The following is a 26889-nucleotide window of genomic DNA, read 5'->3' on the forward strand; positions in this document are numbered from 1 at the left end:
CCTACCTGCAAAAGAGTGCAAGCCCCACTTATGGGATAAAATACACACTGAGCATACACATGACCTGTCTACCACTTGGAGGATGTTGGTTTCCTTTAACAGTTTGCATGCAACTTGTTAAGTACTCGTCCCTCCCACTGTCGAAGAAGTCTTTCCTCCATGGGAGGGGACCTAACACTAACTAAATCCTACCTATGCATATGCATAGCCTGGGCGCGCTACCAAGTAAAATTGAAAATTGCGCAAAAAAGTGGGATCAGCGCATCACCACACTTTCAATTATGATTGGCCAATCACTGACCAATTTTACCAAATGGGTGTAGTAATGAGAGATTACCTACCCAATCTGTTCGTAGTTTTCAATATCTGTTGAAACTCATACTACATGGAGATGATAAAATTGGTCAGTGATTGGCCAATCAAGATTGAAAGTGTGTACCGGGCTTTAGGGAAACATGGAAAATTCCTTTACCTGCACTGAGCATTAATTGTACATTGCGATATAGCTGAAAGCAGCTGATTCAGTGTAAACCAGCCCTGCATCTATGTGTTTTTAAAGGGACCCTGAATTAAAAATGATATTGGTACTTACCTGGGGCTTCCTCCAGCCCACCGTAGGCTGCGAGGTCCCCCAGGGTCCTCTTGGCTCCTCTCCCAGTCCTGCTGGTGGCTCTGTTAACAGTGACTTTTGGGCTGAAAGTTGTCCATATACTTCCAGGAAGTTCACGTTCCGCGTCAGCATGACGGCCAATGTTACAGTCTGACGCAGGATTGTCACTCCGGCCAGCGTGATGATGCGTAGCGGCTGGCATGAGGACGCAGAGCATGGTCTTCCTGGAAGTATACGGACAACTTTCAGCCCAAAAGTCGCCATTACCAGAGCCACCAGCAGGGCTGGGAGAGGAGCCAGTAGGACACCGGGGGACCTTGCAGCCTATGGTGGGCTGGAGGAAGCCCCAGGTGAGTACTAATTTAATTTTTTACGACTGCTCAGCATTCCTTTAAATAAAAGCTTTTCATAACCCACTGCTGCATGTACTTTTTATGCATTATGGCCCAATACATACAAATGTGCAGGAAAATGCACAGCGACTAATAGAGAGTGCAGAACAACTGTACAATTAAGATGCGTTATCTGCCGGCGGTGTAACTCTGCAGCTCCCATATCGGTTTAGCTTCTGCAAAATTCAGGTTCTGCCTCACAAACCCAGAGCCGGCATTTTCATAGGGTAAAGCTAAGGGCCCCTGAGCCCGCTGCCACACCCCCAGGTCTCCCCAACTTTCTTGTACTCTGCAGAGTGTTCAGCTGCAAAGTGAACTCCCCTGTCCGGCCGGCTCGCTCCTCCGTCAGTATGTGTGCTCCCGTCTTTCCTCTAGCTGCCTCTTCATGGCATATTATTACATAACAACATACCGCCAGGTCACGGTGCAGAGGGGCCCCTGCAGAGAGGAAGACAGCAGCGCATGGACTGATGGAGGAGCGTGTCGCCGGACTGGTGAGTTCACTCTGCAGCTGGTTCGGGACCCGAAGGGGGTAGATTTATGAGAAACAAAGGGTCCTCTAATGCAGTATGCAGTTTCCTGGATGGACGGGGATCAGTCTCAGGGGTAATCGGGCAAGAACAGCGCTGGAGATTTGGGAGCTGCAATAGGTGCCATGTGAATTACGGCTATAGCAGCGCTCAGCCAGTAATTTGGGCGCCATTAAAAGACGAAGCCTAAATTATGATAAAAGCAGCACATGGAGGCTGCCATATTTATTTCCTTGTAAACAATGCTGGTTGCTTTGCTCTGTGCATATGAAGTATAGATTTTCCCATACTACACAAATCCATGGGGATGCAATCAGGAGGTGCGTAGACCGGGCCTGTGAATCTAGCTGCGGCACTGCGGGTGACTGGAGCATGGCAGGATCACGGCACGAGCACAGGGCAGCTGCAGGCTGTTGGTAGAAGTGAAACCGTTTTCTTTTTGCTTTAGGTTTCCTTCAAGGCCCTTTTCCACAAGCGGCTGAACTGCGCGCTTTTCACTGCTTATCAACTGCTCGTGGAAAAGGGCCCTTAATCACCTGATTTGCAGGACATACTGATGTTATTCAAGGGACACGCTACCAGTCATTTAAAGTGCCACTTAAGTGAAGAGGTAAAATGACTTTTAGATATCCCACGGTTTTGTGTTCTATTTTTAAAAACTTAAAGAAAGCGTATTTATTGTTTTGTCTCAGCTGAATGTAACAGTCTGTCTCTGTGCCTCAGAGTGCTGAAATATATAATAATAAACCGAACATTTATATAGCGCTTTTCTCCTTTCAGACTCTAAGCGCTCAAGAGCTGCAGCCACTGGGACGCATTCAAGAGGCCACCCTGCAGTGTTAGGGAGTCTTGCCTTGAACTCCTTACTGAATAGGTACTGACCCTAGCCAGGATTCAAACCCTGGTCTCCCATGTCAAAGGCAGTGCCCTTAACCAGTACACTATCCAGCCACTAGTGCTCTATTCAGAAATATGAAATATTGACCTTTTTATATTTCTATCCTCTCCTGGCAGAGAACTGGGCTTCCTAGAGTAAAGTAGTTTATGGCTCTGTAATTCCTTATCAGTAGTCTCACTGGGTCCTGACTGGAGAAAAACTGTTAAGGTGCCCATATATCAGGAGATCATGGGCAGGTTCGACAAAGACAAATTTAACTCTAATCGAATTTGATTAGATAAATTTGTCTGTTAACCAAAGCTGCCCATATACTGCAGGCCAATTCCCGTCCGATTTAAGCATGAAATCTTAAGGGAATCGGCTGTGCCCACCGCGTCCGCCCAGCCGCTGCCCCCCTAATGTATAAATGTGCCCCCCCAGTGTGTGCATTTATACATTACCTGTCCTGTAGCAGCCTCTGCGCAGTGTCCGTAACGTCCGAGCGGCTCTCTGTACACGCCACTGGCGCATAGTGTCTGGCGTTGCACGCTGTGCGCTGGTGGCGTGTACGGAGGCCACCCGGAGGTTACAGACACCGTGAGGAGGCTGCTACAGGACAGGTAATGTAAAAATGCACACACAGGTGGGCACATTTATACATTAAGGCGGCAGCGGCGGGGGTTTCGTGCTCATTTCAAAATCGGCCGCCATACCGCCGCATACCCGAGCAACCAACTTTCGGTCTCAAATTGGTTGTATCATCGATTGGGTCTGCACTTGATGGCACCGATTTTCAACCAATTCGATAATAATCGGATTGGTTGGTCAATGGACCGCCAAATAGCCTGATGTATGGGCACTTTTAGTTGCATAATACAATATTACCTCTTTCAGGCAGAGAAAGAAGAAAAGCAGTGCTTCTGTTTTTCTTCTTGCAGACAAATTGTGAAGCAGCCCATTGATTTCAATAGGCCGCAATTCTGAATTTAGATGTGTGCATGTGAACAGTGCTGCTCAAATCCGGATCCGGGAGATGCCCGGATAGTTGCTATCTGGATATCTCCCAGTAAACCTGTGCGGGGGGGGGGGGGGGTCAATCTTATCTGTCTGAAGTCTTTTTCATCCGTCCCTCGGTGCCTCGCACGATGCGTTCCACACGCGTCACATGATTACAAACACTTCCTCCTTCAACCCGGAAGGAGGACGTGTTTGTAATCACGTGACCGCCGCTTGGACCGCATCGTGGGAGGCACCGAGGGACGGACCAAAGAAGACATCAGACAGGTAAGATTGACCCCCCCCCCCCCCCCCGCACAGTTAACGGGGAGATATTCGGATAGAACTATCCGGATGCCTTCTGGATCCGGATTTGAGCATCACTGCATGTGAAGTCAGACACAAAAAAACCCTAACGGAAACAGGGGCCTTAAAGAGAACCCGAGGTGGGTTTTTAAGAATATTATCTGCATACAGAGGCTGGATCTGCCTATACAGCCCAGCCTCTGTTGCTATCCCAAACCCCCCTAAGGTCCCCCTGCACTCTGCAATCCCTCATAAATCACAGCCACGCTGCTGACAAACAGCTTGTCAGAGCTGGCTGTGTTTATCTCTATAGTGTCAGTCTGCTGCTCTCCCCGCCTCCTGCAGAACTCCAGTCTCCACCTGCATCCCTTCCCTCTCTGCTGATTGGAGGGAAGGGATGGGGGCAGGGACCGGAGCTATGCAGGAGGCGGGGGAGCAGCTGAGACTGACACTACAGATGTAAACACAGCCTCACAGCATGGCTGTGATTTATGAGGGATTGCAGAGTGCAGGGGGACCTTAGTGGGGTTTGGGATAGCAACAGAGGCTGGGCTGTATAGGCAGATCCAGCCTCTGTATGCAGATAACATTCTTTAAACACACCTCGGGTTCTCTTTAAGGTATTCATTTTTTTCTGCTTTGTTTTACTCAAAGATGGTCTTTCATACCTTTTTTTTCTCAGAGATAATGTTGTCCTCCGTGTATCTTGTTTCTTGTGAGCCAGGGGCTGCATCCAAAGGTAATGATGTAGAGCCCCATAGAGTGCCATGGCAGATTTGTATGTCCCAGAATGCTAGTGGGATGAACATTGCGGTTCAGGCTGGTCAGGTGATCACACTTTTTCTAGGCAAAAACAGATATTTAGAGACATTTGTATTGATACAGAAGAAAGGGACAGCATTAGCAAGCAAATCTGGATGCATGGAAGTCAGCTGTGTGCTAACCCTCTCTACTGGCACTAAATACAAAATAAGGGCTCGTTTCCATATAGTGCACTTTTATGTACACTTATGGAAATGCAATCGCAGGGACAGCAGACAGTGCATAGACTGCACTGTCTGCCATTACCATTCATGCACGGTGATTCAGCGCTGAATCGCTCATGGTTTGCTGCATTTCGGGGTGCTTTAGCCCGTCGCAAGCCCCGCTCATCCGCCGAGTGTGACGTGTAGCCACTGGGCTCTGCGCTTCAATGGAAAGAAGCCCTAAGGCTACACAACCATCAGCAGATGTATATCTGGATCTGAAGTTACTAAGGCTGGTTTCACAGTGGGACGTTACAGGCGCACGTTAGAGCAGCCTGTAACGCAGCCCACCGCACAGTAATGAAAAATCAATGGGGCTGTTCACAGTGCGGACGTTGCGTTACATTGTAATGCTGCGTCACAAGACAACGTACTGCATGCAGTACTTTGGACGCGGCTGAGCCGCGTTAGACTGCTTGCACATGCTCAGTAATGTGGGGGAGGAGCGGAGAGCGGCCAGGCACATGGCTAATTAATATTCACTGCACATTATGACGTGCAGTGTTTACTTCCTGGAGCAGCCGCTCTGTGCGGTGATTGGCCGGTGAGACCACGTGATGCCGCATGCGCACAAGAGTGCGCATCACGGCATCACTGACGCCAGAGTGAGCTGCACAACGCGGCTCACTCTGACGTCCAGATCCAGCACCACCAGGCGTTCCGTTAGGGGGACGTTATGCGACCTTAACCTTAACCTCTAACGCAACGTCCTGGTGTGAAATTAGCCTAAATAAAATATAAGTAACCAGAAGGGGGCTACAGCAGCTTCATATTACACACTCGACCTCCCTGTTATACCGGACTGTTATAAAAGTGAGGACACAATCAACAATAAAAAAGTTTATTTGCATTTGAAATTTTCAGTTGCTGGAACCTAGATACATTCTCTCATTTTCTGTCACATCAAGGGTCTTTAAAGGCGCTTCTCATTTTCCAACCTACCCAAAACTTAACGTGGATCCGAGATAAACTTTTACTCATTGCATAATTGTGTTCCTTTCATATAGTTTATGGGGCATTCCTCAAGCCAAATACTTTTTTGTTTTGTTTTAATACTCTAAATTCCCTAAAACTAAACAGGCCTCGCCCACAGCTCCTATTGTGCCTTGGCACTGTAGCAAGGGCTTATGGGAGCTCAGTCTGGGCAGGAGGAGGAGGAGGTTGTTACTAGCCATTGATTTCAGAGGCAGAGGGGAGGATGGAGGAGGAGAGGGGACTACATTTACACACAGGCAAGCTGATAGCATCTCCAGCCCTTAGCCTGTGACAATGTGACAAACAGAACATGGCTGCCCTCATTGTATCACAGGAATAAATAATCATAAACGTTTGAACCTGTTTGCAGCTAGATATGCTGTGTAAACTATCTAAACTTTAGATAAGATATATAGACAAGTTACTTGTTATAGTTAGTTTTTCATCTCGGATCTGCTTTAACCTCCCTGGCGGTTAATTTTTTTTTTCCAAATTGAAAAAATCCTTTTTTTAAAAAAAAAAAAATTTTGTTTCATGTAAAGCTACCAGAGTGGTAGCTACATGAAACACAACTAGAGGGCGCATGTGGCCCTCTAGTCCGATCGTCGCCGGCATCTACTGCAAACAGGGGAACGCGTATATAACACGTTCCCCTGTTTGGCTTCTTCTGTCGCCATGGCGACGATCGGGATGACGTCATGGACGTCAGCCGACGTCCTGACGTCAGGCACACCCGATGCAGCCCATAGCGCTGCCCGGAACTCATTGATCCGGGCAGCGCAGGGCTCTGGCGGGGGGGCCCTCTTCAGCCGCTGCGTGCGGCCGATCGCCGCAGAGCGGCGGCGATCAAGCTGTGCGCGCGGCTAGCAAAGTGTTGGCTGCGCGCACAGCACTTTACAGCTTGTAAATCGCCGCACCAGGGGCTGAGATCTCCCCCTGCGCGGCATAGCCCGAGCTCAGCTCGGGCTTACCGCCAGGGAGGTTAAAGGACTTACGAGGCGAAGTTAAGAAAAAAAGTTAATGACCTGCCTCATCTTTTAAGGCACGGAGGACGCCGTCCGCGCCCTCTGTGCCGATCCGCCGGGTCCCCCCGCTCATTAGCCCCCCGGGCCGGCTGCCGACCCCACGGCCCGGGTCGAGCTCTCCTGCCTCTCGTAAAATGGCCGCTTGCTCTGGCTGCGGCTGAGCAGTCCGCATAGCCGCGAGTGTGGCTGCGCAGCTCTAGGGCCATCCCCCCCGATCCACGCTATGCAGCCGCGGCCAGAGCAAGCGGCCATTTTACGAGAGGCAGGAGAGCCCGACCCGGGCCGTGGGGTCGGCAGCCGGCCCGGGGGGCTAATGAGCGGGGGGACCCGGCAGATCGGCACGGAGGGTGCGGACAGCGTCCTCCGTGCCTTAAAAGATGAGGCAGGTGATTAACTTTTTTTCTTAATTTCGCCTCGTAAGTCCTTTAAAGAGGCACTTAAGCCTCAAACCTCATACTGCATGGAAGTAGTAAAATTGGCCAATCAGAATTGAAGCAGGTACAGTGAGTAGTCCTCATGCCCACTGCCCCCCCCCCCCTCCCCCTCCACATTCATTTCCATCCCCCTCTGCTCTCTCCTAGGAGCCAGCAAAAGCTGATCTGGGTCAGCAGCAGTGCACAAGCGTTAGGCCTGGCAGCACAGAGCCGGGACAAGGTCCTTCAGCACCTAAGGCAGAGACAGCAAAGTGCGCCCCTGCATCCCTCCCACCCCAGCCATCACACACTAATTGCTATTAGACTAAGAGGCGCCCCAGGGCCCCCAACGTCCCCAACACCTTAATCTCTAGTTATCTGGCTTGCAGTCACTGCTATGTATGCCCTTTTGTTATTTCTTTGTGCTTCAAACACAATTGGGAATGACAGCTGAATGAATTGTGCGCCCCCTCCTACACTGCGCCCTGAGGCTGGAGCCTCTTTAGCCTCTGCCTCGGCCCGGCCCTGCTGCCGGGTCTAGTGCCTGCCAACCCTGAAGCAGCTCCTGCTGGCATTTAGGAGAGAACAGAGGGGGATAGAGGTGAATGGGGACACACATGCGTCTGTCGTTATCCGCTGTTTCAGTTTCAACTGACGATCATTATGTGTGTGCAGAGGCCGCAGATCGCTATGGCTCGGGCAACAGTAAAGTTCCGTCCGGTAGGATTTTTAATGATCCCCGATGCCCAAGCACAACCATTCACAATGCTTTTTACTAGCCCCACCCACTAATTAAAGCGCCTCCGTCATACGCAGATTGTCGTCCCCTCTGCCCACCTCCATAGCAACAGAGCACATTGCTGGCCTCAAGTCTAGAGGCATGTCTGTACAACATCATTCCCCGAATTATTGCCCGAGGGATCGTTTCTCGATCTCTTATGGGTGACATTTCTCGCATGTGTGTACATAGCTTCAGCATATCGAAGCCATAGCAGCCACCTTGTGGAATATGAGCCAGCCCTACACACTGCCAGCTAAACTCCCCACCTCCCCTTCCCAAACTGCACCATAATATGGCTGAGCATCACCCCATACACAGACCTCAGGTATAATATCGCTCAGCATCGCCCCATACACAGACCTCAGGTATAATATTGCTCAGCATCGCCCCATACACAGACCTCAGGTATAATATCGCTCAGTAGCGCCCTATACACAGACCTCAGGTATAATATCGCTCAGCATCGCCCCATACACAGACCTCAGGTATAATATCGCTCAGTATTGCCCCATACACAGACCTCAGGTATAATATCGCTCAGCATGGCCCTATACACAGACCTCAGGTATAATATCGCTCAGTATTGCCCCATACACAGACCTCAGGTATAATATCGCTCAGCATTGCCCCATACACAGACCTCAGGTATAATATCGCTCAGCATCGCCCCATACACAGACCTCAGGTATAATATCGCTCAGCATTGCCCCATACACAGACCTCAGGTATAATATCACTCAGCATCGCCCCATACACAGACCTCAGGTATAATATCGCTCAGTATTGCCCCATACACAGACCTCAGGTATAATATCGCTCAGCATCGCCCCATACACAGACCTCAGGTATAATATCGCTCAGCATGGCCCCATACACAGACCTCAGGTATAATATCGCTCAGCATCGCCCCATACACAGACCTCAGGTATAATATCGCTCAGCATCGCCCCATACACAGACCTCAGGTATAATATCGCTCAGCATCGCCCCATACACAGACCTCAGGTATAATATCGCTCAGCATGGCCCTATACACAGACCTCAGGTATAATATCGCTCAGTATTGCCCCATACACAGACCTCAGGTATAATATCGCTCAGCATTGCCCCATACACAGACCTCAGGTATAATATCGCTCAGTATTGCCCCATACACAGACCTCAGGTATAATATCGCTCAGCATTGCCCCATACACAGACCTCAGGTATAATTTCGCTCAGTATTGCCCCATACACAGACCTCAGGTATAATATCGCTCAGCATCGCCCCATACACAGACCTCAGGTATAATATCGCTCAGCATCGCCCCATACACAGACCTCAGGTATAATATCGCTCAGCATGGCCCCATACACAGACCTCAGGTATAATATCGCTCAGCATCGCCCCATACACAGACCTCAGGTATAATATCGCTCAGCATGGCCCCATACACAGACCTCAGGTATAATATCGCTCAGCATGGCCCCATACACAGACCTCAGGTATAATATCGCTCAGTATCGCCCCATACACAGACCTCAGGTATAATATCGCTCAGCATGGCCCCATACACAGACCTCAGGTATAATATCGCTCAGCATGGCCCCATACACAGACCTCAGGTATAATATCGCTCAGCATGGCCCCATACACAGACCTCAGGTATAATATCGCTCAGCATCGCCCCATACACAGACCTCAGGTATAATATCGCTCAGCATCGCCCCATACACAGACCTCAGGTATAATATCGTTCAGCATCGCCCCATACACAGACCTCAGGTATAATATCGCTCAGCATTGCCCCATACACAGACCTCAGGTATAATATCGCTCAGCATCGCCCCATACACAGACCTCAGGTATAATATCGCTCAGTATCGCCCCATACACAGACCTCAGGTATAATATCGCTCAGCATCGCCCCATACACAAACCTCAGGTATAATATCGCTCAGCATCGCCCCATACACAGACCTCAGGTATAATATCGTTCAGCATCGCCCCATACACAGACCTCAGGTTACAGACACAGCCCAGAAGATCACAGTATGCCAGATGACAGGCCCGAGATTCAGGTCAGGAGGCCTCTGTTAAACATGATTTCCCCAGCATCATTGCTAAGGGCTCATTCACACTACAGAACACATGCATGAATGCAATTTTGTGCATGCGTTTCAATTGCATGGAATGCACATTGAGGTGTCTCAAAGCGCAGACATTGCCAGCAGCAACACAATAGAACCCATTGGGAAAATGTGTACAGTGAAAAGGTGAAAAGTAACATGAAAGTCAATAGACCATGTCGATGGCACACTATGTGCAATGTGTCAAAACTGACAGCGCAGCACTTAGTGTGAATGAGCCCTAAGAAGAATTGCAGGTGATGTTTTATGGCTCAGCAGCTGTGCAACTTGGTCTGCAGTGTGATACAGCTGAACCAGTAAGGGCTCTTTCACACTAGGAGCTGCACTGTGCGTTTTGATGGACCGCTCCCTGGCTGTGTTTAGAGAGGTAACATGAAAGCCTATTTGACTTTTGAGCTAACTTTCACATCAGACAAAGCATTCCAGAGCAAATAAGCTGTAACACATGTGGGAGCTTTGTAACGTCCAGCCTCGGCGTTCTCCCGTCGGGTGAATTAGAACTACCGCCACTAATGAGCGTTGCACCGCAACTTCCCGACGTTCACGCCGCAGGTAATAATGCGTGCACGAAATTGGTTCCTGCACACGTTCTGTGATGTGAAAGAGCCCTAATGATTGCTAGAGTTCAGGTAAAGAGATGGAGGTGAGCCCAGAATTAGATAGCCCTCCTATAAGCTGAAGTGGACTGTGTTATCAATGTAAATATAGTCCACCAGAATGATAAGTCCACAGTAACAGCACAAAGGTAATGATTGTAAACCTAGTTGCAGAAACAAGTGTTACATCATTGCATAAAAGCTGTGCTTTACCATTATACAGCCTGACAATATATGCTGTGCCTAGTATTAATCTTCTATTAATATACAGCATATATATATTACAGTATAGTCAGCAATGCTATTGCATACATTACATATAGCACTGGCCGGATGAGCTGGAAGCGCGAGGCATCTGCAGCAGGTGAGGTGACCGGAAACATGCCCTCTGCAGACACAGCACGCTCGAGACACTGACAGCCAGAGGAGGAGAGTCCCGCCTACGCCCTTGGAGGCATCACACGGAGCAGCCAGGAACCAGGATCGCGTATCTAAGCTGGCAACATTGTGTGCGAGCTCCCTCTTGTGGCCGGACTGTAAAATGTCCATGGAACTTGTGTGCGGAGCTCCCCCGTGTGGCCGCTATAGAAGACTTATTGATGTACATAGACACTGTTAGGAGCCAGTTCTATGGGAGGGCTGTGTATATATTGTGAGTCTGGGGAATACAGTAGTGAGTGAGCCTGCTGTAAGGGACAGGGCTTCTGTATATGGATGCAGGTGGCTGCAGACTGAGCTGCACGTGGTCAGGGGCGCTGCTGCTGCACATGGCAGGCTAAGCAGACAGGAGTGCTCTCCCCCGGCCAGCAGCCCATACTGGTACTTTGCATTGTGTTTTATAGTCCGTTCACACTGCACGCGTTTCCAGCCGCGTTTTGGAAACGCGTGCAGGAGGCCGACACGCACGACATCAGACATTGCATAGAGTGCAATGTCTGATGTTCACACTGCATGCGTTCCGGACCTGTGCGGTCCGGGAACGCATGCTGCACGCAGATTTTGACAAAACGCGTGGCTGTCCCATTCACTTTTCAGTGATGGGATCAGCCACGCAACGCACACAAACGCGGATGGCCATGCGTTCGTACGCGTTGCGGTCTGCACGCGTTCCGCACGCTGGCCATCCGCATTTGTGATCTGAACGGGCCCTAACAATTATGAAACCAGCAACAGATAGCCTCAGCAACATTGCATCACACTGCGTTTAGTAGGGCTGAACGATTTTCGGTTTTAAACCGAAAATCGCGATCAGCAGTGTGACGATCTTGAGATCGTCAGAGCTGCAGTTTTTGCAGCTGCTGATTCCTGCTCTGCTTCCGGCTCCCTCCTCCTCAGTCGCGTATAGCAAAAGCAGAAATGCTCCCTGTAGGTGCTGGAGAGGAGGCCAGTGAGGGGTTAATGAGTCGGATCATTCCCCCTCCCTCTCCGGGTGACAGCCAGGCTGGTTAATGGGGCAGACAGGCATACACAGGAAGGATGGGCTTGTCCCGCCCCCCCGTCGCCCGGAAAATGAGAAGAGCCTGAGAGACGCACGCACTGCCCGGGGAGCCGAGCCATTCACGCAGTAATTAATTAACACTTCTGTCTGCTCTCTACCTGGCAGGAGACAGTCAGCAAACTACTATTATGGCCCATACTCACGAGGGACTTTTGTCGCCTCAACACGCGGCGCGCGCGTGTTGCGGCGACAGGTCGCCCGTGAGTATGGGCCGTCACGCGCGCACCCCGAACTGTCGCCCGTCGCTCATGTCGCCATGCGATTGAAAGTTTCAATCGCATGGCGACAGTCGCCGCCGCACCTCCCCCGCAACTGTCGCTAGTCCGCGTGAGTACGCGGACTAGCGACAGCAACCTCCATTGTGGTAAATGGAGCTTCCGGCGGGGGGAGGAGGAACGTCGGCGACAGCTTCCGTCTCACCGCTGGTCCCTCTTCCGCGTGTGTACGCGGAGGGACCTGGCGAGGAGTTGTCGCCGGCCTGTCGCCCACACGCTCACGTGTGCTGGCGACAGGCCACTTCTGCAGCCCGTGAGTACGGGCCATTACTGTGGTCCCCTCTCTGCATGCCCTGTGGTGTGTGCTGCTGCGTGCCTGGGTGACAGTGACTGACACTGAAAATGTCACCCTGATAGGCTACATGGGGAGTCATTGTTGTCATGTGATGTCACACAGTACTGAGAAATGTATAGTAATATAGATTATAAATATATAGATATATCTCTATCTCTTACGCAGCGCTGTACAGGTTATATTGTCTTGTCACTTAACTGTCCCTCAGAGGAGCTCACAATCTAATTCCTACCATAGTCATATGTCAATATATGTACCATAGTATAGGGCCAATTTTCAGTAGCCAATTAATAACCACCTGAGCGGTCTGGACGAGCTCAGCTCGTCCAACACCGCCGGAGGCTGCCGCTCAGGCCCTGCTGGGCCGATTTGAATGAAATAAAAAGCAGCACACGCAGCCGGCACTTTGCCAGCCGCGTGCTGCCTGACCGCCGCTGCAGCGCGGCGATCCGCCGCGTGCAGCGGCGAAAGAGGGTCCCCCCAGCCGCCCGAGCCCAGCGTAGCCGGAACAAACAGTTCCGGCCAGCGCTAAGGGCTGGATCGGAGGCGGCTGACGTCAGGACGTCGGCTGACGTCCATGACGTCACTCCGCTCGTCGCCATGGCGACGAGGTAAGCGAAACACGGAAGGCCGCTCATTGCGGCCTTCCGTGTTACTTCTGGCCGCCGGAGGCGATCTGAAGAACGCCTCCGGAGCGCCCTCTAGTGGGCTTTCATGCAGCCAACTTTCAGTTGGCTGCATGGAATAGTTTTTTTTTTATTTAAAAAAAACCCTCCCGCAGCCGCCCTGGCGATCTTATCAGAACGCCAGGGTGGTTTTAACTTAACTGTAGTTTTTTTTGGATGTGGGGGGAAACCGAAGTGTCCAGAGGAAACCCAAACAGACATGGAGAGAACATACAAACTCCTCGCAGGGCTAGGACCAGGCTAGAATTTGAACCAGGGACCCAGCGCTGCAAGGCAAGAGCACTAACCACTACGCCACTGTGCTGCCTTATATATATTTTTTTCTTCCAGTAGTAATAAGCTGCATAAAAGGGGCACCTATTACTAAATTCTACACCTGGGTTAAGCCTGGGTTCACACACGTTGAGGTTTTGTGTCATGGATGGTCAGAGCGATCTGATCCATCGTTGTGAGTAGAAAATCGTGTATTGAATCGAAATCGCAATTTCTGGCAGAAATCGTTCAATTCAATCTTTTCCTAAAATCGTTCAGGCCTAGCGTTTAGTGATGTTCACTGTATACAGGCCTTACATCTACAGACATGTTACTATATGCTGCTCTGGGTGCACCGGCAGCATTGAGGAGGGGAGGAGCAGCGACATACTGAAGGGCAGGCCAGTGTGTCAGTGCCAAGCTGTGGCTAACAAGGTGACAGCTTCTGCTGTATTGCTGGGAGATCAGGGGGCGGAGCTACCCAGTATGACAGCACTGAGGGGAGGAGCAGCCACATTCTAAGGAGCGGGCCAGAATACTCTAGACAGCCAGGCCCTGTGTATATCACATAACCCCAGCATTGCAGATAGAGGGAAAGTAACTTAGGGTGCCTACACACATCCAACATTGATTGGCCAATTGCTAGCCACTTTTACCACCTCAAGGTAGAGTGAGAGACTATAAATACTGAGACCAGCTTGTGCAAGTAAGCCTCTCGTGACATGACTGTGATAAAATTGGCCAATGATTGGCCAATCAAAATTGGATGTGTGTCCCAAGCTTGAGTGTGGATAGGCATATGCACCTCACTGAGTACATAACTGCATGATGCATGTACAGCAGTATATACAGCGCAGCACACGCGCTCCCTCACCTTTCCCTACTGTACATAATGCCTCACCAATCCACTAGCATGACTCAGCAATAGCAGAGGGGCGTGGTCACGTGTCACTGCAGGTGCCATCCTCAGCGGTGCTCCAGCTGCCCACCTACACACGCGCGTCACAATAGCTGATATGACGTCACCTCCATCCACTAGCATGGCACAGCAATAGCAGAGGGGCGTGGTCACGTGTCACTGCAGGTGCCATCCTCAGCGGTCTCGAGCGGTCCACCTGCACACGCGTCACAATAGCTTCTATGACGTCACCCGGCACTCAGCCTCCTCGGCTCGCAGACGGAGCAGCAGCAACATCGGAGGCAGACGTGCGGCCTCTCTCTCTGCATCCCCGATAGCCAGGAGCTCTCTCAGCCCCGACATTCTCAGGCAGAAGCTCCAGGAAGGAACAAGCAGTTATACCGGAGCTCCCCCTAGCGGCCGGTAGCAGGAATTACACAGTGAGGTAGGATGGATACGATACAATTAGATGTCTAGTAACAGAAATAGGTTTATGGCACCCATCCTGGGCTGGTCAATTACTTAAAAAAAAAAAACTGCCTTGAATTCGTTTTGGTAGCAAATATACATGGTCAGGGTCTTTATCCTGAGGGGGACTTTACCCTGAGCAGTGGTCATTGACCACAATGGGCTCTATTCTCAAAGAGCCAAATTTTCCGCAAAATTTTACTGCTATATTCCCGCCAGCGGTAAACTCCGCATTTTTTCCACATTTCATTAATATTTTCCGCATGAGGGAAAAAAAGATGCGGAAACAGCCATTATTCATGCGGGAATCATGCAGTAAAAAGGTCGCATGAAAAAGTGTTTAAAAAAAAAGTTAAAGTCCAGCAAGCACAGCCCTTAAGCCTCCACACTTCATTAAAGTCAATGGGAGGCGGAATATATCACCTACTACTTGTAGGTGATGAAAAATCGGTAATTAACGACGAAATGATGCGCCTGAACATTTTTGAGAATTGATCTTTTATTACGGAAAATACCGACTTTTGCGGAAATTTTTCTGCATGAATCCCGCACTTTTACCACACTTTTTTTCTGCATGCGGAAAAAACATGCGGAACCTTTTCAGAATTTCAATGTGGCGGTGTTTTGGTCAGTAACTTCCCGCATGCACTTTACCGCATACGGGAAGTCTTTGAGAATAGAGCCCAATGTCCCCTTGCAAATCTCTGCCTCTAAATCGAACCACAGCCCCGTCCCCCGCTAGACCACAATAAGCCCCACCTCCAATGTCTGTTATGCTCCGCCTACAGTCATATGCTTGTGTGCAGCTGGATGCAAACTTGGAGAGGTGAGTTAAAGGGAATCGTATTAAGTAAAAAAAGTAAAAAAAAGAAATCAAAGCAGGTTTAATTTACCTTGGGCTTCTACCAGCCCCCTGCAGCTGGCCTGTGCCCACGCTGTCACTAAGCTGCCCTCCAGTCCCCCTCAGCGATCCTCTTCCAGACTGACTGGCCACTGCGCACATGCGGCTCCTCAATAGAGTACATTTCAAATCGGCGCCGGTAGACTTGGGCGCAGGATACAGCGGTATATGGCTGATCCTGCTGCTGCACAAGTCCGGGCCATTTTAATTACTATTCCCCCTCCAGGTCGCCATGGATAGTGGGGGAATGAAATAATTTGGCTTCCAGCGATTGCTGGAGGCCGAATTATTGTGTTTTTTAAGCAACTTCGGCTCCGTCTTCTGACGGAGCCGACGTTACTCACTGAGCGCCGCTATAGACTGATAGCATCTCCAGCCCTCAGCCTGTGACAATGTGACAAACAGAACATGGCTTCCCTCATTGTATCATAGGAATAAATAATCATAAACTTTTGAAGCTGTTTGCAGCTAGATATGCTGTGTGAACTATCTAAACTTTAGATAAGATATATAAACAAGTTACTTGTTATAGTTAGTTTTTCATCTCTGATCCGCTTTCAAGGGGCACTTAAGCCTCAAACCTCATACTGCATGGAAGTAGTAAAATTGGCCAATCAGAATTGAAGCAGGCAGGTACAGGGAGTAGTCCTCATGCCCACTGTCCCCCCCCCCCCCCCGCCCCCTCCCCATTCACTTCTATCCCCCTCTGCTCTCTCCTAGAAGCCAGCAAAAGCTGCTTCCGGGTCAGCAGCAGTGCGCAAGCGTTAGGCCCGGCAGCACACATCATTGTGCACAAGTCAATGACGCGCACACGCCGGGCCTAGTGCCTACCAACCCTGAAGCAGCTTCTGCTGGCATTTAGGAGAGAACAGGGGGGACAGAGGTGAATAGGGGGGGGGGGCAGTGAGCATGAGGACTGCTCCCTGTACATGCCTGCTTCACTTCTGATCGACCAATTTTACTACTTCCGTGCAGTATGAGGTTTTACCTACACAGTCTGCTCATATTATGCAGTCTATTAGCCCTCACACTACATAGAGGTGGAAAAATATGTCAATTATTGTCCAATCAAAACTGCATGTGTATATGCACCCTAAAGCTACGCACACACATGCGTCTGTCATTATCCGCTGTTTCAGTTTCAACTGACGATCATTATGTGTGTACAGAGGCTGCAGATCGCTATTGCTCGGGCAACATTGAAGATCCGTCCTGTAGGATTTTTAACGATCCCCGATGCCTGAGCACAACTATTCACAATGCTTTTTACTAGCCCCGCCCATTAATTAAAGCACCTCCGTCATACGCTGATTGTTGTCCCTCTGCCCTCCTACATAGCAACAGAGCACATTGCTGGCCTCAAGGCTAGGGACGTGTCTGTACAACATCATTTCCCGAATTATTGTCCGAGGGATCGTTTCTCGATCTCTTATGGGTGACATTTCTCGCATGTGTGTACGTAGCTTTAGCGTATTGAAACCATAGCAGCCACCTTGTGGAATATGATCCGGCCCTACACACTGCCAGCTAAACTCCCCACCTCCCCTTCCCAAACTGCACCATAATATGGCTCAGCATCGCCCCATACACAGACCTCAGGTATATCGCTCAGCATCGCCCCATACACGGACCTCAGGTATAATATCGCTCAGCATCGCCCCATACACGAACCTCAGGTATAATATCGCTCAGCATCACCCCATACACAGACCTCAGGTATAATATCGCTCAGCATCACCCCATACACAGACCTCAGGTATAATATCGCTCAGCATCACCCCATACACAGACCTCAGGTATAATATCGCTCAGTATCGCCCTATACACAGACCTCAGGTATAATATCACTCAGCATCGCCCCATACACAGATCTCAGGTATAATATCGCTCAGCATCGCCCTATACACAGACCTCAGGTATAATATCACTCAGCATCGCCCCATACACAGATCTCAGGTATAATATCGCTCAGCATTGCCCCATACACAGACCTTAGGTATAATATCGCTCAGCATCGCCCCATACACAGACCTCAGGTATAATATCGCTCAGCATGGCTTCATACACAGACCTCAGGTATAATATCGCTCAGCATGGCCCCATACACAGACCTCAGGTATAATATCGCTCAGCATCGCCCCATACATAGACCTCATGTATAATATCGCTCAGCATCGCCCCATACACAGACCTCAGGTATAATATCGCTCAGCATCGCCCCATACACAGACCTCATGTATAATATCGCTCAGCATCGCCCCATACACAGACCTCAGGTATAATATCGCTCAGCATCGCCCCATACACGGACCTCAGGTATAATATCACTCAGCATCGCCCCATACACAGACCTCAGGTATAATATTACTCAGCATCGCCCCATACACGGACCTCAGGTATAATATCACTCAGCATTGCCCCATACACAGACCTCAGGTATAATATCGCTCAGCATCGCCCCATACACAGACCTCAGGTATAATATCGCTCAGCATCGCCCCATACACGGACCTCATGTATAATATCGCTCAGCATCGCCCCATACACAGACCTCAGGTATAATATCGCTCAGCATCGCCCCATACACGGACCTCAGGTATAATATTGCTCAGCATCGCCCCATACACAGACCTCAGGTATAATATCGCTCAGTATTGCCCCATACACAGACCTTAGGTATAATATCGCTCAGCATCACCCCATACACAGACCTCAGGTATAATATTACTCAGCATCGCCCCATACACGGACCTCAGGTATAATATCACTCAGCATCGCCCCATACACAGACCTCAGGTATAATATCGTTCAGCATTGCCCCATACACAGACCTCAGGTATAATATCGCTCAGCATGGCCTCATACACAGACCTCAGGTATAATATTACTCAGCATCGCCCCATACACGGACCTCAGGTATAATATCGCTCAGCATCGCTCCATACACAGACCTCAGGTATAATATCGCTCAGCATGGCCCCATACACAGACCTCAGATATAATATCGCTCAGCATCGCCCCATACACAGACCTCAGGTATAATATCGCTCAGCATCGCCCTATACACAGACCTCAGGTATAATATTGCTCAGCATCGCCCCATACACAGACCTCAGGTATAATATCGCTCAGCATCGCCCCATACACAGACCTCATGTATAATATCGCTTAGCATGGCCCCATACACAGACCTCAGGTATAATATTGCTCAGCATCACCCCATACACAGACCTCAGGTATAATATCACTCAGCATGGCCCCATACACAGACCTCAGGTATAATATCGCTCAGCATCGCCCCATACACAGACCTCAGGTATAATATCGTTCAGCATTGCCCCATACACAGACCTCAGGTATAATATCGCTCAGCATCACCCCATACACAGACCTCAGGTATAATATCGCTCAGCATCACCCCATACACAGACCTCAGGTATAATATCGCTCAGCATCGCCCCATACACAGACCTCATGTATAATATCGCTCAGCATTGCCCCATACACAGAACTCAGGTATAATATCGCTCAGCATCACCCCATACACAGACCTCAGGTATAATATCGCTCAGCATCACCCCATACACGGACCTCAGGTTATAGACACAGCCTAGAAGATCACAGTATGCCAGATGACAGGCCCAAGATTCAGGTCAGGAGGCCTCTGTTAAACATGATATCCCCAGCATCATTGCTAAGAGCTCAGTCACACTACAGAACACATGCATGAATGCGATTTTGTGCATGCGTCTCCATCACACGGAATGCACATCGAGGGGTCTCAAAGCGCAGACATTGGCAGCAGCAACACAGTAGAACCCATTGGGAAAACGCATTCGTTGTGTGATAAGATGTTCCCAGTCGCGTTATATCGCAATGCCAGGGAACGCACAGATGTACGGTGAATAGTAACATGAAAGTCTATGGGCTTTCATGTTACCATGTGGATGGCACACTATGTGCAATGCGTCAAAACTGACAGCGCAGCACTTAGTGTAAATGAGCCCTAAGAAGAATTGCAGGTGATGTTTTATGACTCAGCAGCTGTGCAACTTGATCTGCAGTGTGATACAGCTGAACCAGTAAGGGCTCTTTCACACTAGGAGCTGCACTGTGCGTTTTGACGGATCCCTCCTAGGCTGTGTTTAGGAAGGTAACATGAAAGCCTATTTGACTTTCATGTTAACTTTCACATTAGACAAAGCATTCCAGAGCAAATACGCTGCAACACATGTGGGAGCTTCGTAACGTCCAGCCTCGGCGTTCTCCCGTCGGGTGAATTAGAACTACCGCCACTAATGAGCGTTGCACCGCAACTTCACGACTTTCATGCCGCAGGTAATAATGCGTGCACGAAATTGGTTCCTGCACACGTTCTGTGATGTGAAAGAGCCCTAATGATTGCTAGAGTTCAGGGAAAGAGATGGAGGTGAGCCCAGAGTTAGATAGCCCTCCTATAAGCTGAAGTGGACTGTGTTATCAATGTAAATATAGTCCACCAGAATAAGTCCACAGTAACAGCACAAAGGTAATGATTGTAAACCTAGTTGCAGAAACAAGTGTTACATCATTGCATAAAAGCTGTGCTTTACCATTATACAGCCTGACAATATATGTTGTGCCTAGTATTAATCTTCTATTAATATACAGCATATATATTACAGTATAGTCAGCAATGCTATTGCATACGTTACATATAGCACTGGCCGGGTGAGCTGGAAGCACGAGGCATCTGCAACAGGTGAGGTGACCGGAAACACGCCCTCCGTGGACACAGCATGCTCAAGAGACTGACAGCCGGAGGAGGTGGACGAGTCTCCGCTCTGCACAGCCGAGGACGAGAATCCGCCTACCTTCTGGAGGCATCAAACGGAGCAGCCAGGAACCAGGATCGCGTATGTAAGCTGGCAGCATTGTGTGCGGAGCTCCCTCTTGTGGCCGGACTGTAAAAATGTCCATGGAACTTGTGTGCGGAGCTCCCCCGTGTGGCCGCTATAGAATGTCTTATTGATGTAAATAGATGCTGTTAGGAGCCAGTTCTATGGGAGCCCTCTGAGAACCTGTGTATGGTGTGAGTCTGGGGAATACAGTAGTTAGGCTGCTGGAAGGGACAGGGCGGCTGTATATGGATGCAAGTGGCTGCAGACTGAGCTGCACGTGATCAGGGGCGCTGATGCTGCACATGGCAGGCTGCTTAGGTAAACACAGTGCAATGGGGGTTCAATCATCAAAGCAAGGTGACTGCTGGGTACATCAGTGACTGCAGGGTAGGCCTGTGTTGGTGGCGCAGGTCACTGCAGGGAAGAAGTACTGTCCACAGCAGGCTGCCTGTGCTGCTCACCCCAACCGCCGACACTACAGGTGAATGGGGCCTTCCAAGCTTCCTGATACTGCCTCTGTAGTATGGCTGCAGGGCGCCTCTCACTGAGCAGACAGGAGTGCTCTCCCCGCCGCCCAGCAGCTCATACTGGTACTTTTCATTGCATTTTATAACGTAACAATCACAAAACCAGCAACAGATAGCCTCAGCAAAATGCACCACACTGCGTTTGGTGATTTTCAGTGTATACAGGCCTTAAATCTACAGATATTTTACTATATGCTTCTCTGGGTGCACCAGCAGCATTGAGGAGGGGAGGAGCAGCGACATACTGAAGGGCAGGCCAGTGTGTCAGTGCCAAGCTGTGGCTAACAAGGTGACAGCTTCTGCTGTATTGTTTGGAGATCAGGGGGTGGAGCTGCCCAGTCTGACAGCACTAAGGCCTCTATTCATAAAACAAAAGTGGAGAAAAAACTCGTGGAGGTAAAATACCGCAGCGGTATTTTAGACTTCTGGGTGGTTATTCATAAAAATCTTGCCAGCTGTGATACAAGTGCGGAGATCTCCCACTGTAGGGTGACGGTAAGCTGTCGGAAGGCATGCGGAAACACTGAAGCCGGCAGTCCCTCCGTTCGCTGCTCTCTCTGGGAGGTCTGTCCCATTCACTTTCATGTAATCCGAACTCTTCTCGCTACATCAGAGGAAGCAGCATTTCCCGTCCGCATAACGCTTCCTCTAATCTTTATGAACTGACGTTTTGCAACTTTTTCTAGATAAATCTAGAAAAACACAGCACAAACAAGGCGGAAATTTCTCGCTCTGCTGGGGAATAGTAGCTTATCATGCGGAAACAGCTTTTATGAATGCCCATTTTGCTAAATGGACGGGAAAGTCAGCTGTTTTGAGCGTTAAACTGGCGGAAAAAGTTTTATGAATAGAGGCCTAAGAAGGGGAGGAGCAGCCACATTCTAAGGGGCGGGCCAGAGTACTCTAGACAGCCGAGCCCTGTGTATATCACATAACCCCAGCATTGAAGATAGAGGGAAAGTAACTTTGGGTGCATACACACATCCAAAATTGATTGGCCAATTGCTAGCCACTTTTACCACCTCAATGTAGAGTGAGAGACTTTAAATACTAAGACCAGCTTGTGCAAGTAAGCCTCTCATACGACATGGCAGTGATAAGATTGGCCAATCAGAATTGGATGTGTGTATCAAGCTTGAGTGTGGATAGGCATATGCACTTCACTGAGTACATAGCTGCATGATGCATGTACAGCAGAATATACAGCGCAGCACGCGCTCCCTCACCTTTCCCTATTGCACATAATGCCTCACCTCCATCCACTAGCATTGGCACAGCAATAGCAGAGGGGCGTGGCCACGTGTCACTGCAGGTGCCATCCTCAGCGGTACACGTGAGGCCCACCTGCACACATGCGTCACAATAGCTTCTATGACGTCACCCAGGCACTCATCCTCCTCACAGACAGAGCTGCGGCAGCATTAGAGACAGACATGCAGCGTCTCTCTCTGTATCCCCGATAGCCAGGAGCTCTCAGCCCCGACATTCTCCGGCAGAAGCTCCAGGAAGGAACCAGCAGTTATCCCGGAGCTCCTCCTAGCGGCCGGTAGCAGGAATTACACAGTGAGGTAGGATAGAGGCGATAGCATTAGATTTCTAATAACATAAATGGGTTTATGGCAGCTATCCTGAGCTGATCGATTACTTAAAAAAAAAAAAAACAGCCTTGAATTCCTTTTGATAGCAAATATAAATGATCAGTGTCTTTATCCTGAGGGGGACTTCACCCTGTCTCTGCTCACAGATCCACACAGTGTGAGAGACCAGAAATCTGAGGTGGTGCTCAGGGCCGGGCCGAGGCATAGGCTGGAGAGGCTCCAGCCTCAGGGCGCAGTGTAGGAGGGGGCGCACAATTCATTCAGCTGTCATTCCTAATTGTGTTTGAAGCAGAAAGAAATAAGAAAAGGGGATACATAGCAGTGACTGCAAGCCAGATAACTAGATATTAAGGTGTTGGGGAGGTTGTGGGCCCTGTGGCACCTCTTAGTCTAATAGCAACCAGTGTGTGACGGCTGGAGTGGGAGGGATGGAGGGGCGCACTTTGGTGTCTCAGCCTTGGGTGCTGGAGGACCTTGTCCCGGCTCTGGTGGTGCTTTTCATTTTTAACCTGTGAAAGGTAGGAAGATCATATTTTCCTACAGTGTCAGGTTAGAAATTGGGCGTGGCAATTGAGATGCAAATAATTATGAGTTGATGCAGGTTTTGTATGTACATTTATGCAGTTTGAAAAATAGACCAATAGAATCCTGACAAGCTGGAATTCCAGTGGTCATTTAGCTGCATACAAAGTTTGCATCAGGTTGGAATTCTTTGCATCTCATTGACCTTAACCTAGTTCTAAAGGAATAATTCTAAGATGATGTAGAATTATGTGAATGTATGCATTTTAAAAATGGACCAATAGTATTCAACCTTGGGGGAATGTAATAGGTCAATTTTTAAGCTGCATAATTCTGCATCAATTCAGAATTATTTCCCACCTCCTCAAGTGATAGGTATTACGTCAGGTATTATCCCACTTGTTTCTTCCTGTCTGGTTATGGGATGATCTGGGTCAGAATGAGGATGATCAATGAGATGCAAATAGTTCTGAGTTGATGCAGAATTATGCAAACTTTAGTAAGCAATCAAATCCCACCTAGCCTTCATTTATTTGGCCAAGCCATATATTTGCATTAGAGTTGCATAATTTTGCACCAACTTGGCTTTATTTGCATCAAATTGCCTATCTCCAATACAGAACAGACTATCAATGAAATTCAAACAATCCTGATGTGCTGCAATCCTGATGTGTTTCCAGATAAAAAAAATCACCAACCAGATACAGCTGTTTTATGTATTACCTGATGACCTCACAATACTCAACTTGGGTATGAAAAGAGGATGCTGGGATTACCTTATAACCTCACAATACTCAGCTGGATAAAAATAGAGGATGCTGGGATTACCTGATGGCCTCACAATACTCAGCTGGGTATAGATCGAGGATGCTGGGATTACTTGATGGCCTCACAATACTCAGCTAGGAGGATGCTGGAATTTCTTTATGGCCTCACAATACTAAGCTGGGTATAGATAGAGGATGCTGGGATTACCTGATGGCCTCACAATACTCAGCTAGGAGGATGCTGGCATTTCTTTATGGCCTCACAATACTAAGCTGGGTATAGATAGAGGATGCTGGGATTACCTGATGGCCTCACAATACTCAGCTAGGAGGATGCTGGGATTACCTTATAACCTCACAATACTAAGCTGGGTATAGATAGAGGATGCTGGGATTACCTGATGGCCTCACAATACTCAGCTAGGAGGATGCTGGGATTTCTTTATGGCCTCACAATACTAAGCTGGGCATAGATAGAGGATGCTGGGAGTCTCTGGCACACGCCCACTCAGGTGGTGCTTTTCTAGTCTGGATACACATTGGGGAAGAGGGAGGAATGGAAAGCAGCTCCTGTTCACTCTGTAGAACTGGAGGCCAGGTGCAGGATTCTGCAGAGAATACATCCTGTAAGACAGTCCTGCAGCACTACAAATGGAAGAGGTACCCAAAGTCATTTATCACCACCATTTACAAATGATTGACAACTGTATATGGCCCTAAAATAATGGTCACACTCAATAGTAGTCTGAGGTCACAACTTAAAGGATGACAAGGTGGTGATAATTTTCCAGTTCTTTCATACAACAGAGAAACAAACTCCAACTTAGACCATTCCCTCATCAGTCTTTGGCCAAGTTTTGCTCCTCATTAGGTAACCTAAAAACACATCACCTCTTGGTATACTGTACATATTGTTTACTACCCCATCCTCCCATTCCTGTAGATAGGAAGCTCACAAGGACAAGGCTCTCTCACCATTTTGTGTGTAATGTGTTCTACATTTTATTCATCATGTAACATTTGTCACTGTACTTACTTTGTCAACCAATTCTGTATTTTGAGCCATTGTTTATTTATGATGTTTACCAATTTCTGTATTACAATGCACTCTCTGTTTTTCCTTACTTTGTATCGCACACAGAAATTTGTTGGCATTTGGGGTGCTTTTGGTGGGGAATGTTTTTGCTCTTTGCTGATAGCCGGTATTTAGCAAAGCACTTTAGTAAATCCCTGCAGTGCTTGCGATGTGCATATATAGCAAAGACGCACTCCATACAACATTTTGCTGGCAGTTGGAATGCAATTCTCATTCTTTGGAATAGTAATCGAAAACATTGAGCCACAATCGTGCAACAAAAATCACACTCCACAGGCGATTGCGATTTGCCTTTTGCGATCCCAGTGTTGAACCCGGCCTAAGGGGGACCAGCTGGATCCCAATTATTTATCAGGTGGTTGATGTGTTCCCCGACTTTGCACTTGAGGGTGTAAGAGTGGTACCCCTTAAGACCACCTTTCCCCATCTTCCCTCTCCAAAACGCTATCCCCTATTCCTCTCTCACTCCCATCACCTAACCCGCCCTAATAGAGTCTACTTTACCATGGTGGGCCGGTTTACAGTCCTATTGGCCAAAATGTGATTTAGTATAGGCCAACTGAATTAGCCAAAGGACTCTGTTAAAAAAAAGAATATAATAAACTATCTTAGATGGAGATGAACTAATTAGGCCCTTTTTTACTAAGCACGTTTAGATTTAAAAATTGTATCGTTCACATTTTGCCAATAGCAACAGCACGGCGATAAACATGTAAATTGCATTACTGGGTTTTTGTTAGTGCAATTGGTGTTTTCCAGAATTACAATTGTTGGCCTGCATCTTTTTTTGTTTTGTTTGCGTTTCTATGCTTTGTACCTTTTTGGTGAGGACTGGTATGGATATGGGGAGGAGGAGGCCATTATTAGAATTTGGGGGTATATTTAAATCATTTTAAATATGCCCCTGAGTTCTACTCTGCAGGTTGCAACAATTTCTAATCACCAATCAAGTTCTCTTAAGGGCCAGTTCACACTTGGGGTGCTTTGGTGGGTAGTGTTTCTGCTCTTTGCTGATAGCTGGTATTCAGCAAAGCACTGCGGTAAATCCTTGCAGTGCCTGTGATGTGCGTATATCGCAAAAGTGCACTGCGTGCAACATTTTGCTGGCAGTTACAACGCCATTCTCATTCTTTGGAATGAGACCAAAAAACGCAATCATTGCAACATGGAGCCACAATTGCTTAGTAGAAATGCAATCACACTCCATAGGCGATTGCGATTTGCCTTTTGCGATCCCAGTGTTGAACCCAGCCTAAGGGGGACCAGCTGGATCCCAATTATTTATCAGGTGAACGTTGTGTCCCCCGACTTTGCACTTGAGGGTGTAAGAGTGGTACCCCTTAAGACAACCTATTCCCATCTTCCTTCTCCAAAACGCCATCCCCTATTCCTCTCTCGCTCCCATCCCCTGATCCGCCCTAATAGAGTCTACCTAACCATGGTGGGCCGGCTTACAATCTTATTGGCAAAAATGTGATTTCGTTTTAGCCAACTGAATAAGCCAAAGCACTCTGTTAAAAAAATAATATAATAAACGATCTTAGATGGAGATTAACTAATTAGGGCCCTT

Source organism: Hyperolius riggenbachi, chromosome 9 (genome assembly GCF_040937935.1).
Source record: "Hyperolius riggenbachi isolate aHypRig1 chromosome 9, aHypRig1.pri, whole genome shotgun sequence".
Lineage (NCBI taxonomy): Eukaryota > Metazoa > Chordata > Amphibia > Anura > Hyperoliidae > Hyperolius > Hyperolius riggenbachi.